The sequence below is a fragment of the Microtus ochrogaster genome, chromosome 16, assembly GCF_000317375.1.
Source record: "Microtus ochrogaster isolate Prairie Vole_2 chromosome 16, MicOch1.0, whole genome shotgun sequence".
Taxonomy (NCBI): Eukaryota; Metazoa; Chordata; class Mammalia; order Rodentia; family Cricetidae; genus Microtus; species Microtus ochrogaster.
In genome coordinates this window covers 34344155-34354336 of record NC_022018.1, presented here as the reverse complement: position 1 = coordinate 34354336, position 10182 = coordinate 34344155, and the positions used below count along the sequence as shown (strand labels likewise).

Sequence of the window (10182 nt, the reverse complement as noted above, 5' to 3'; positions counted from 1 at the left end):
AAGAGGAGCGCTGACGGCTAAGCGATAGCATAGATGTAGCTAAGGTAGCAGTTCCCAGCCTGTGGGTTGAGACCCCTTTTGGGGTTCAATGGCCCTTTCATAATGGTAGCAAGATTACAGTTATGAAGTAGCAACAAACATAATCTTATGGTTGGGGGTCACCGCAGCATGAGGAACTATATTAAAGGCTCATGGCAGGGGGCTGGAGAGATGGCTCAGAGGTTAAGAGCATTGCCTGCTCTTTCAAAGGTCCTGAGTTCAATTCCCAGCAACCACATGGTGGCTCACAACCATCTGTAATGAGGTCTGGTGCCCTCCTCTGGCCTGCACCACAGACAGAATATTGTATACATAATAAATAAATAAATATTTTTAAAAAAATAAAGGCTCATGGCATTAGGAGGGTGAGAACCACGGGGCTGTGTTCTGTTATGAAGATGCCTTTCTTTGGGTATGGTGTTTCTAAGTACCTGTGTTTTGTGTTTTCTTTCAGGTGTGAATGAGTGATGGCATCCAGCGGCCAACGGGGATTTGCTGCCTCGAAGGCACGCATGTGTGCGATTCAGGGCTACACAAGCACGACTCCCGGATTTACTTCCTTCCTGTCCCACAGAGTTATTGAAGGGAGTGAGTTATGGGGTAATTTATAACACCGCAGGCCCTCCCTCAAGACAGCCCTCTTCAAAACAGGAAGATAAAACTCAGGTTTCAACAAGGAGACCACAGCTTGGGATGCCTACTGGATGTACCTCTTAACGACAAGCAGAAAAGTTCTTCATACTTGCCCATCTCCAACCCCTGTGCCCCCCAAAAGACGTCTGCTCAAAGGTTAGTCTGTCCATCCTGTTAAAGTCTGTGAACACACTTTCACTGCGTGCCTTCCACCCTTTCTCTCTTTCTTTTCGTTCAGACAGGATGTCGTGTAGCCCAGGCTGGCTTCACCTCCTTCACTAGCTGAGCAGAACGCTGAACTTTGGATCCTCTTGCCTCGATCCTCAAACACTGATATTATCAGTGTGGAGTGCTCCATCAGTCCTCGTTCTGTGTGGTGCTGGGCCTTGAACCCAGGGCTTCACTCATGAGTGAAGCATTCCTTTAACTGAGCAATGTTCTTCATCCCTCTTTCTCACATCTTTAATGCTGCTGGGCAAAACAAACAAACAAACAAACAAAAACTTAGTTGATGTATTGCAGAACAAAGCTTCTATTCACAAAGGCCAGAGACTCTACAAGCTAGGTCGAAAGACCAAGCGAGTGTTCTGTTTGAGCTAATACTCAGCCCTCCTGTCCCGTTTCTTCCAGTCTTTCCATTTTGTTTGCGTATACACACTCCAGTTTTGAGTTGGTAAAGTGTGTATGTCGGGATGGTGGTGGGGATCAAGTGGGTTTTTTCTGTTTTGGGCTTAGATCTTTGGCTAAGCATCCACAAAGCCCTGGTTACCTCTCCAGCACTAAAAGAAGGACTCAGAACTTTCTTTGCTGTGTGTATTTAGCCTAAAGGATTTAGCTGGCCTTTTTTTTTTCTGTCTGTGTGTGTGTGTGTGTGTGTGTGTGTGTGTGTTGCAAGCAAGCCAACGCAGAAGAACATTTGACAGTGCTCAAGGGGGCGCGTTTCATAACCAGGGATGCTAAGTGTAGGCTTTTGGGCTTCATTTTCAACTTTAAACCGTAACTTCAGCACGTAATGCCAGAACCGTTCTCCATTTAGTGCCTGTGTGCACTCTGCGTTTGCTGTCAGAAGATCCCCCGCACTGTCTCATTTGAGGGAGTCTTCGAAGGGTTTCTCATTGATAGCGTTAGATTCCTGAACACTGAGTTCTGCAAGTGATGTTTTTTTAGGTTAAAAATATCAAGTTCACCTTTCACTTTGGAATGCCCCAGCGGTTGGCAGCAACTTCTTGTCTTAGAGAGAGTAAAGGGCAAATGGGAAGAGTTCCAGGCTCTTCCTTCTTTTGCATCTGCCCTGGGTGACTGCAACAGCCCCATAAATTACTGGTGCCCTTTTGAACTGACCTTCAGGTTCAGGAGATGTAAATATTGATGGCCTTGACACCGCCTACCTCCACCCGGGGGTATGCCCTCTGCTCAGGAGATGGAATCTCCTCAGCTAACTGAAAGCAGGTGGGCTGGTGGATCAACAGCTAGATACTGGACCAGCCACAATTCGGAGGCAACCTGCCCCAGTCCTGTTTTTGGCCTCGGTGCAAGGAGAATGTCATAGGCAAAGGCATCTCCAGAGTGCGCCCACTCATTTCTTCAGCCGCTCTCTCTGTATTGATCTCCCGTGAGTCTAGCCCTTAATAAGGTCACTCCTAGGACACAGAATATGGAAGTGACAGCTTTATGTATCTGTTAAAATTGAAGTCAAGGTACACCACTTCAAGCATGATGCTGATGGTTTAGGCCTTGCTTTGACCTTCTTCTAGCAATGTGGTCTTAGGCAAATTATTTAATGGCTCTCTCTAATTTCTTTAATTATAAAATTAGAATAGTCACAACACTTACCTTATTGTTGTTGCTATTATCATTTCTAACTAGTTTTATTATTATTATTTGTGTGTGCATGCATATGTCCCTACTGTGTGAGACAGCTCCATGGAGGTCAGGGGACAGTTTTGGGGAGTCAGTTCTCTCCTTCCACATGGGTTCCAGAAATTAAAAGGTTTATACAGCACAGCACGAGCCTTTACCAGCTAGCCCCCCATTTTTTTTTCTGAAAGAATGAAAGGACAGTTATCCATTGCAGTAAATATTTATGAAATAAACGTTAAACTTTCAGGGTTCCTCTGTTCATGAGAGTAATACACAAAAGTGGAAAGATCAATGACCTAGAAACATCTTTAGTATGTGGACTCTGACTTATAGAACAGGTGCTTCTCTTTCTTAGATAGGGGTGCGCGGTGGAAGGGTGAAGTGTGGAGGGGTGGGGTGTACGAACATAAATATGGCTCTGCATTTTCAAAAAGGACCGAATGAGTTTTATTTTGCTGCTGGTTGTAATTTTTCTGGGTTTATGTAATGTATGCATTAGGAAGGGGATTATGGGAATACTTGCTTGGCTGTATTGTCAGTAGCTCTGGCTTATAGACCCAAGTACTGCTGACTGAGTCAGAGAGGCGCCCCCTGTAGGGGACTGTAATGGCCCTGCAGGGGGTGGAGCTACATCAAGTCAAGTGAGGATGACTTGATAGTGCTTACCCATCTGTCTGGGGGGACATTTGTATGTATATTACCTCAGCATTTAGGCCCACCATGGAGAGAGAGAGGATTTAAAATGGAGAAGAAAAAAGGGGGGGGGGACTGAAAATAAACTAACGCAATGGAAACAACAGAAGCATCTTTGCATAGAAAACCCAGCAGTTCTTAAAAGTGGACGTAGTAGCCAGTAGCAAAGCCTTTGTTGCTGTCTTTTAGAAGCAAAACCCAACACACAAGGCTGGAATAAGAACCTGGAAACGTTCCAGGGCAGCCTGGCATTGCCGGCTTCCGAGTCTCAGATACAAAGGTGAAAGAATCCATTTGGCAAAGTAACTTCTTACATTGATTGCTAGCTGTCAGTGTTTGACGGGTAGGTCCTGAAACATTAACTGATTGGATTCTTCGGTGCTGTGTGGTTGTCATGGTGGCCTCCCTCTCCTCCGCCCTCCTAAATTTGTCCGTGGACATACGAGACATGCTCTGAAGGGGGAGTCGTGAGCAGAGAGGAAGGTTTTGGCATCAGTTTGTGCTTTCCTAGAGAGAACCAGTGGGAAGACATAGAATTTAGTTGAAATATTATTTATTGATTGCGTATATAACAGCTAATAAATTGTCCAGCTCCTGACACCCCATTGCCCGCCGTGCCTAATCCTCCCATTCCAGACACAGTGACACCCAGAAGCACTGTAGGAATAGAGAACTATGGTGTTGGTCTTACTCACGCTGCTGGGCTCCTAAGCAACTCTTTCCCTTGGGTACGGGAAACTGCCTTATTTCTTTTCTCATCTTCCATAATCTACTTTGGGCGTAAAGTAACTTAAGACAGAAAGGGCTTCTTCTGGCTCCTAGTTTAAGGACATAGCCTATCCTAGCAGGGAAGTGAAGGCCTCAGGAGTTAGGCGCCGCTGCTCAGATTGTATTTACAATAAAAGAGCGGACAGTGATGAAGGCCCGCTGCTGCTGCTGCTCGGCTCCATTCCTGCACTGCAGCCCAGGAACCCAGACATGGGATATGGCACCCATACCAAGCAGATCTTCCCAGCTCAGTTGATGGCATCACAGTAACCCCCAGAGGTCCATCTCCCAGGTGAGTCTCCATTCTGTCTAGTTAGCAGTTGGCCTTAACTGTCACAGGACAGCCTTGGTTGTGCTCTCTCCTGATGGTGCGACAGGCATCTAACTCATGTAATGAACTGTCTTGACTGTTTCCTTCTTAAGTCTAGGAGTTCTCTGTACCACAGCTCTGATTTCTGAGAGCTATGGCTCTCCTCTGCTCCGCAGGCATCTAACTCTCGGGATTTTGCGTTTCTTTCTGCGCCCAAATGCCTCTAGACTAAGGGGCTCCTGAGGGTGTGGGTGGCAAGAGGCTGTAGAGATCAGATGCCCCAGAAAGATGGAGGCACCAGGTGATCAAGTGGCAGGTGACCGCACTTACCCCGTGCTGGCTGTGCTGTGGCTGATGGCTAGGAATAGGCTGAAGAAGAAAAGAGAAGGGAGAGCAAGGAATAGCATTCAAAACTTGGGATTTCATGTAAGACCAAAGGAAGAGATTAAAAACATGGTGGAGATGGGGCATTTCCCAAGAGCAGCAGTTTGCTTTCTACTGAACCTCCAACAAATGCATATTCGTTCACGGGCTGACAGTTCAGGGTAATGGAGTGTGGGCGATTTCTGATTTTTACCTCCTTGTCTCCTGTGGTCAGTGCTGGCTTCAGTTGTGTTAGAAAAAAGGGGTGGTGCTTGTAGGGGGGATGGGGGTGACTAAAACAGAAAGCAAGTGAGATGCTTTCCAGATCTGATAACTTCAGAGATCTCAGGGGAAAGCTCTGGCTCAGGTCCCAGGATGAGGTCACACAGTCTGCTGTTGGATTTATGTTGGGATGTCAACCACACCAAAGGCACGCTGCCACCATCCCTCTACAGTCGTTTATCAGGGCGCAGGAATGGCTTTGGGGTCAGTGGTGCCTATACCCTGTGACTGCTCAGAACTGCTTAGAAGGGTAGCCTAGTCAGCGTGGCAGAAGCCTTAAATATTATCTCTGTTGAATGCTGGACAACTTTCATGCCAGGAAATTCAAATCTTTTATCTTCTCCACCTGGTAAAAGCCTTATGCAAATATTTTAATTCTTCCTTACCTGGTGAAACCTTTGTTTACACAAAGGCCCTGCAGCCTTCTCTAAACTTGAGCTACTTGAGTGGCCCACCCCTTCCCTCTTTCCTTCCTTTTGTGCTGATTTTTTTAAAACCAGCCAATGGGAAAATCACAGTTACTCCCTGTATTAGAAGAAAAGCCAAGGGGAGTTTTTGCCCCCAATTTTTTTGCCAGGCAGGGTTGGGTTCTCGTGCACCTCGATTCACAAGAATGGCCGCCCTGAGCCACTACTTTGCTTGTTCCTTTTCATGAGACTGAGATTGTTTTGTTTCTAACAATGAGCGTATGTGGATGTTTTCTTGAGCCTGTCTGAACATGCCTGGAGGCCCGGTGGTTTTGTTTCCCTAAATCTTTTTGTGATTGTCTGTGGATTTGGGGGAAGACCTCTTCCTGTGGGAAGCCATGTTTGAACCTGAAGCCTCAAGGGCAGACTGCCATCCCAGCGCCTCATATAACCAAAGCACAAAATAGCTGGTGAGTGCTAGGTTTGGGGAGGGAAGGCGGAAGAAGAGTTTGAGGGAGAGGTGCTGAATGAAAGTGTCCTCCAGGCAAGAATGCTGGTGGCAGCTAGGCAAGACAGCACAGCACCCGCCTCAGATAAGAGGCTTCGGTCCTACCCAGCTCAGCAAAGCGTCTACTCCTAAGGCTTCTGAGGGTGTGTGTTGGGAGGATCCTGAACTGTAGAGAAACAAGTTTGGTTAATATGTGACCTATGTTATATGGTAGAGGCGAGGAAGCTGTGACCAAAATCATGTGACCCAGACTGCAGGTCAAGTGTCTGGGTAAGAAGTGGAGCTTGGTTAATATGTGGCCTGTAAGATATGGCTATTGCTGTGCTGTCTCCAACATCCCCCTCCAGGAGGTATGCATTGGGGGGATACGTGTGCACCCATCATCTTTTCAGAGGCTCTTTTTGCTTAGGGTCTCGTTCTTATGATGAAATAGCACATTCCTGTAGTTCCAGCTAGCTGGAAGTCTGTGATAGGAAGATAACTTGGGTCCAGGAATTTGAACTGGTCTGGGTACCATAGAAAGAGTCTATCTCATTCATTCATTCATTCATTCATTCATTCATTCATTCATCTGTGTATAGAAATGCATATGTTAAGTATATGCCTATGGCAATGCTGTTCACAATAACTAACATTTATTGAGCATTTACTGGACTCCTTTTTGCATTCTAAGAGCCTCACAAATCTTTTTAGCAAACATACTTTGTCCTGCTAACCTGATCTGTAGCAAGAGTGTTGTAGAATATAGAAGTAAACAGAGGCACGGACAGTCTAAGTCTTTAAAGATGCATATACCACTCACTGAGACAAGAAGCTGCATGCTTAGTAGCAAACTGAATTCGATAATGCGCTCCCTCCCAATACTTGCCCAAAGGAGTTCACAACTTAGTGGAGGAGTTTATGTGAAACCAGCTTGCAAATACGTCACTAGAGGTGATCTCAAAAGGAGTGTGCGCTAATTTCTGCACATACTGGCTTTGGGGGAGCCTAGGCAGTTTGGATGCTCAACTTACTAAACCTGGATGGAGGTGGGCGGTCCTTGGACTTCCCACAGGTCAGGGAACCCTGATTGCTCTTCAAGCTGATGAGGGAGAGGGACTTGATTGGGGGAGGGGGAGGGAAATGGGAGGCGGTGGCGGGGAGGAGGCAGAAATCCTTAATAAATAAATAAATTTAAAAAAAAATTTAAAAAAAACAAGGAGTGTGCGAACCATTCCTGGGTCCTTCTCCTGTTGACTCCCTCCTGTGAGCACGTTGAAAGCAAGAGAAATTGAACTGTGTTAAAAGTAAGAGCAAAACACACGTGAAAACAGATTTCTCCACACATATGTGCCATGTTGGAAACATGCAGAGGTAAATTGCCACCTTTGGGATGGTGCTGGTGATGAGAGAATGTAGCCCAGGCAACCATGGGAAATGTCATTTCCATCTCAGCGGTTAGTGTAGCACATTGGACGTTAGCGCTTTGGGCACTGGCTGCTGATAGGCAGAGGTCACTGGGAGTGGTCAGGTAGGAAGAGAGGCAGTGGAGATTGGAGTTTGCGGTGAGTGTCAGAGTGGCCACGGGGAGCTATGGTTTACTCTGTCATCTCTGCTCCTGGTGCCGTGTGTGAGGCCAGAGGGAATCTCTCTAAGGAAGTAGGGAATGGCTGGGGACGGAAAGCTGCATTTTAGCTTTGGACATCTGGGGAAAGATGAACTCAGCAAGTGTGCTTTAGTGGATGTGAGTTCCAGCAGCTTCCTCTGGCCTCAGCTCCCTCTCCTATAAAATTATTAGCAAGTAAAATTGACCTTACTGGACTGTTTTGAAATTGAAATGGGCTAAAATAAAAAGCTAGTCCTGGGGCCTCCAGTCATTATGTAAGGGAGATTTCAGATATCAGAGATGAAGTGAGAGCAATCTGTTGTTTAATGTAAACAGTTTCAGGGGCTTCCTACTCTACTGTGACATGACGGGAGGGGGCAGGGATGGGATGGGATGGGGGATGACAGCATACTTTGTCTCAGGAAGACTGAAATGAAACTTCTTGGGGTTTGGTAAATGAAACCTTTAGAGGTTCTTCCCATACATCCAGATGTGCTTTGGTGACAAAAGACAGCTCAGGGTTCAGATATCTGCCTTAGTAATTTATACATACATCATGGCTTGCCATTGGCAGCTGAGTAGAGCTCTGTGATTGGTCTGCCTGTTGGTAATATCTGTATTGTCCTGTTCTCATTGACCCAGAGCCTTAGCTAGGTTTCTAGAGCATTACCATGGAACTTTGTGCCTTCCTTTGTGATAATTCTTTTTTGTTTTGAGACAGAGTTCTCTACACCTAAGCCAGTCTCACCAGGAATTCACTGTATAATCCAGGCTTGCCTCAAACAATAGATTGTCCTGCCTTCACCTCCCAAGTACTAAGATCATAGCTATATGTCACCATGCCCACCTCTTAAACTTCTATTTTCTTTTCTGGGACTGGGTCTCACGTAGCCCAGGCTGACCTCAAACTTAGCATGTAGCTGAAGATACCATTGAACTCCCTGCACTTACCTCTGGGTTTCAATTTCATAGAAAATTATTATTATTTTTAAGTTCTGGTGGTATGCAGTTTGATTTGTTGATGAGTATTTTCTAGCTCTACTGTAAGAGCTTTGAGACTGTATCTACATTTTTTCTCCCTTTGAAATGATATATTTTACCATTAAGAAAAGCAGAAGATGAGCCGGGCAGTGGTGGCACACACCTTTAATCCCAGCACTAGAGAGGCAGAGGCGGGTGGATCCCTGTGAGTTCAAACCCCCTCCCCTCTCCCAACACATACCAAAAAAAAACAAAAACAAAAAAAAAAAACAAAGAAAGAAAAAGAAAAAGAAAGAAAGAAAAAAAGGTAGAAGAGTTAGAAAACGGTTGCTTTTGCAGAAAGTTTATCAAGAGTCTGAGACCAGTCTTTGTCCTACAGTGTGGCATTCTGTCTCAAAACAAAACAAATTATCTTTTCCTTCCAATTTCGATGAACTCAAGGTGCAACCTGGTGCCTCGCGTACACAGGCAAGCACTCCACAGCTGGATACAGTTCCAGCCCCTTCTGTTAATTTCCTTGAACCTCAGTTTCCTTGTGTGTATAAAACAGGTGACTTCATAAACACGCAAGACAGAGGCCAGCCAGCATGTACAGTAAGCACTTACTGAAAACTAGTCACGGTGACAGCAAACCCAAGGTCTTAACACACACTTCCTGTTCTTAGGATGCTGAGTTAGGAACAGCCTCCTAGCAGCCCCCCCCCCCACACACATACACTCCTCAAGTCCCCTATCAGTGAGGTTCCCCCAACCCCTTTAGGTTGACTGCCTGGAGGCCATTCACCTTTCTCTAAAAGCCCAAGAACCCAATCTCCAGGGCTTAGTATTGATCCCATCTAGTCCAGAGAGAATATGCTAATCATCTTTGCTAAGTGCTTTTGGCCAAAGGTGTAAAAGCCTGATTCCATTTGAGCTCTAAAAAAGAAAAACCTCTGAAATTTCCGACTTGGAATTTGTGATTATGGAATTTGCATCTTGAAAGGCAGTAGTATCTCAAATTTAATGATAAGCCATTTTCAGTGGAGTATTCATAATTTTTTTTCATGACCTCTCTGGTTGAAAGAACTACAGTAGGGTATAGATTTCTGCAGCGTACTATTTAATTTCTATAAAAAATTATGCAAATCCTTCCTTTCTTTCTGTATCAACTGGTGTGGCTCTGGGGGCGGGGGTGTTTAAAGCCATTCATTTGTAAGAAGCAAAACTTTTAAAGACTGGTACTTAGGCTGTCAGCCTGCCTCAGTTTCTTCATCAGTGAGTATAACCCTGGCCAGCTGCATACCTCCCTGGAACATTAGGATGAATAGCTCCGAGCTTATAAAGTACTTTAAATGTCTTGGATGAAAGGGTCCCTGTAAGTACAGGTCTTAGGAAGGTATTATATGTGGTCTTTCAAAACTGCCGTGCAGCCTGTTTGGCAGGAACGCTAATGCACTCTGGCTTTAGAATCGTAAAGATATACATTGAGAAGCCTCGGGGCTTCGTCTTGTGAGTTCTTGAGGCAATGCGCCTCCACTTGCTTCCCTGCTGCAGAGACTCTGTCTGAAGCACAGGTACCTGCAGGTGTGCACACGCAGAGCCTTGCAGCAGCACTGGAGATGACAGACTGTCTTAGCTGCTCTGGTGTTGACAGTGCTCAGGCTGTTAGTGAGAAGAAGGGCTGGGGGCCCTGGGTCCTTTTGGGCCCCTTTAGGACTGCTCTAATATGGAGAGAGAGAGAGAGAGAGAGAGAGAGAGAGAGAGAGAGAGAGAG

At 45.7% G+C, this 10182-nt stretch overlaps 1 long non-coding RNA gene across 1 annotated transcript in view; it reads left to right on the top strand.

Annotated features, from left to right (window-relative positions):
• The first annotated feature begins 501 nt into the window (after nucleotides 1-501).
• The window catches only part of LOC113456803, a 74482-nt gene continuing 64801 nt past the window's right edge, over nucleotides 502-10182 (top strand). The window contains exon 1 of the long non-coding RNA XR_003377541.1: nucleotides 502-828. This is a non-coding gene — a long non-coding RNA (uncharacterized LOC113456803). The remainder of the gene's footprint in view (nucleotides 829-10182) is intronic.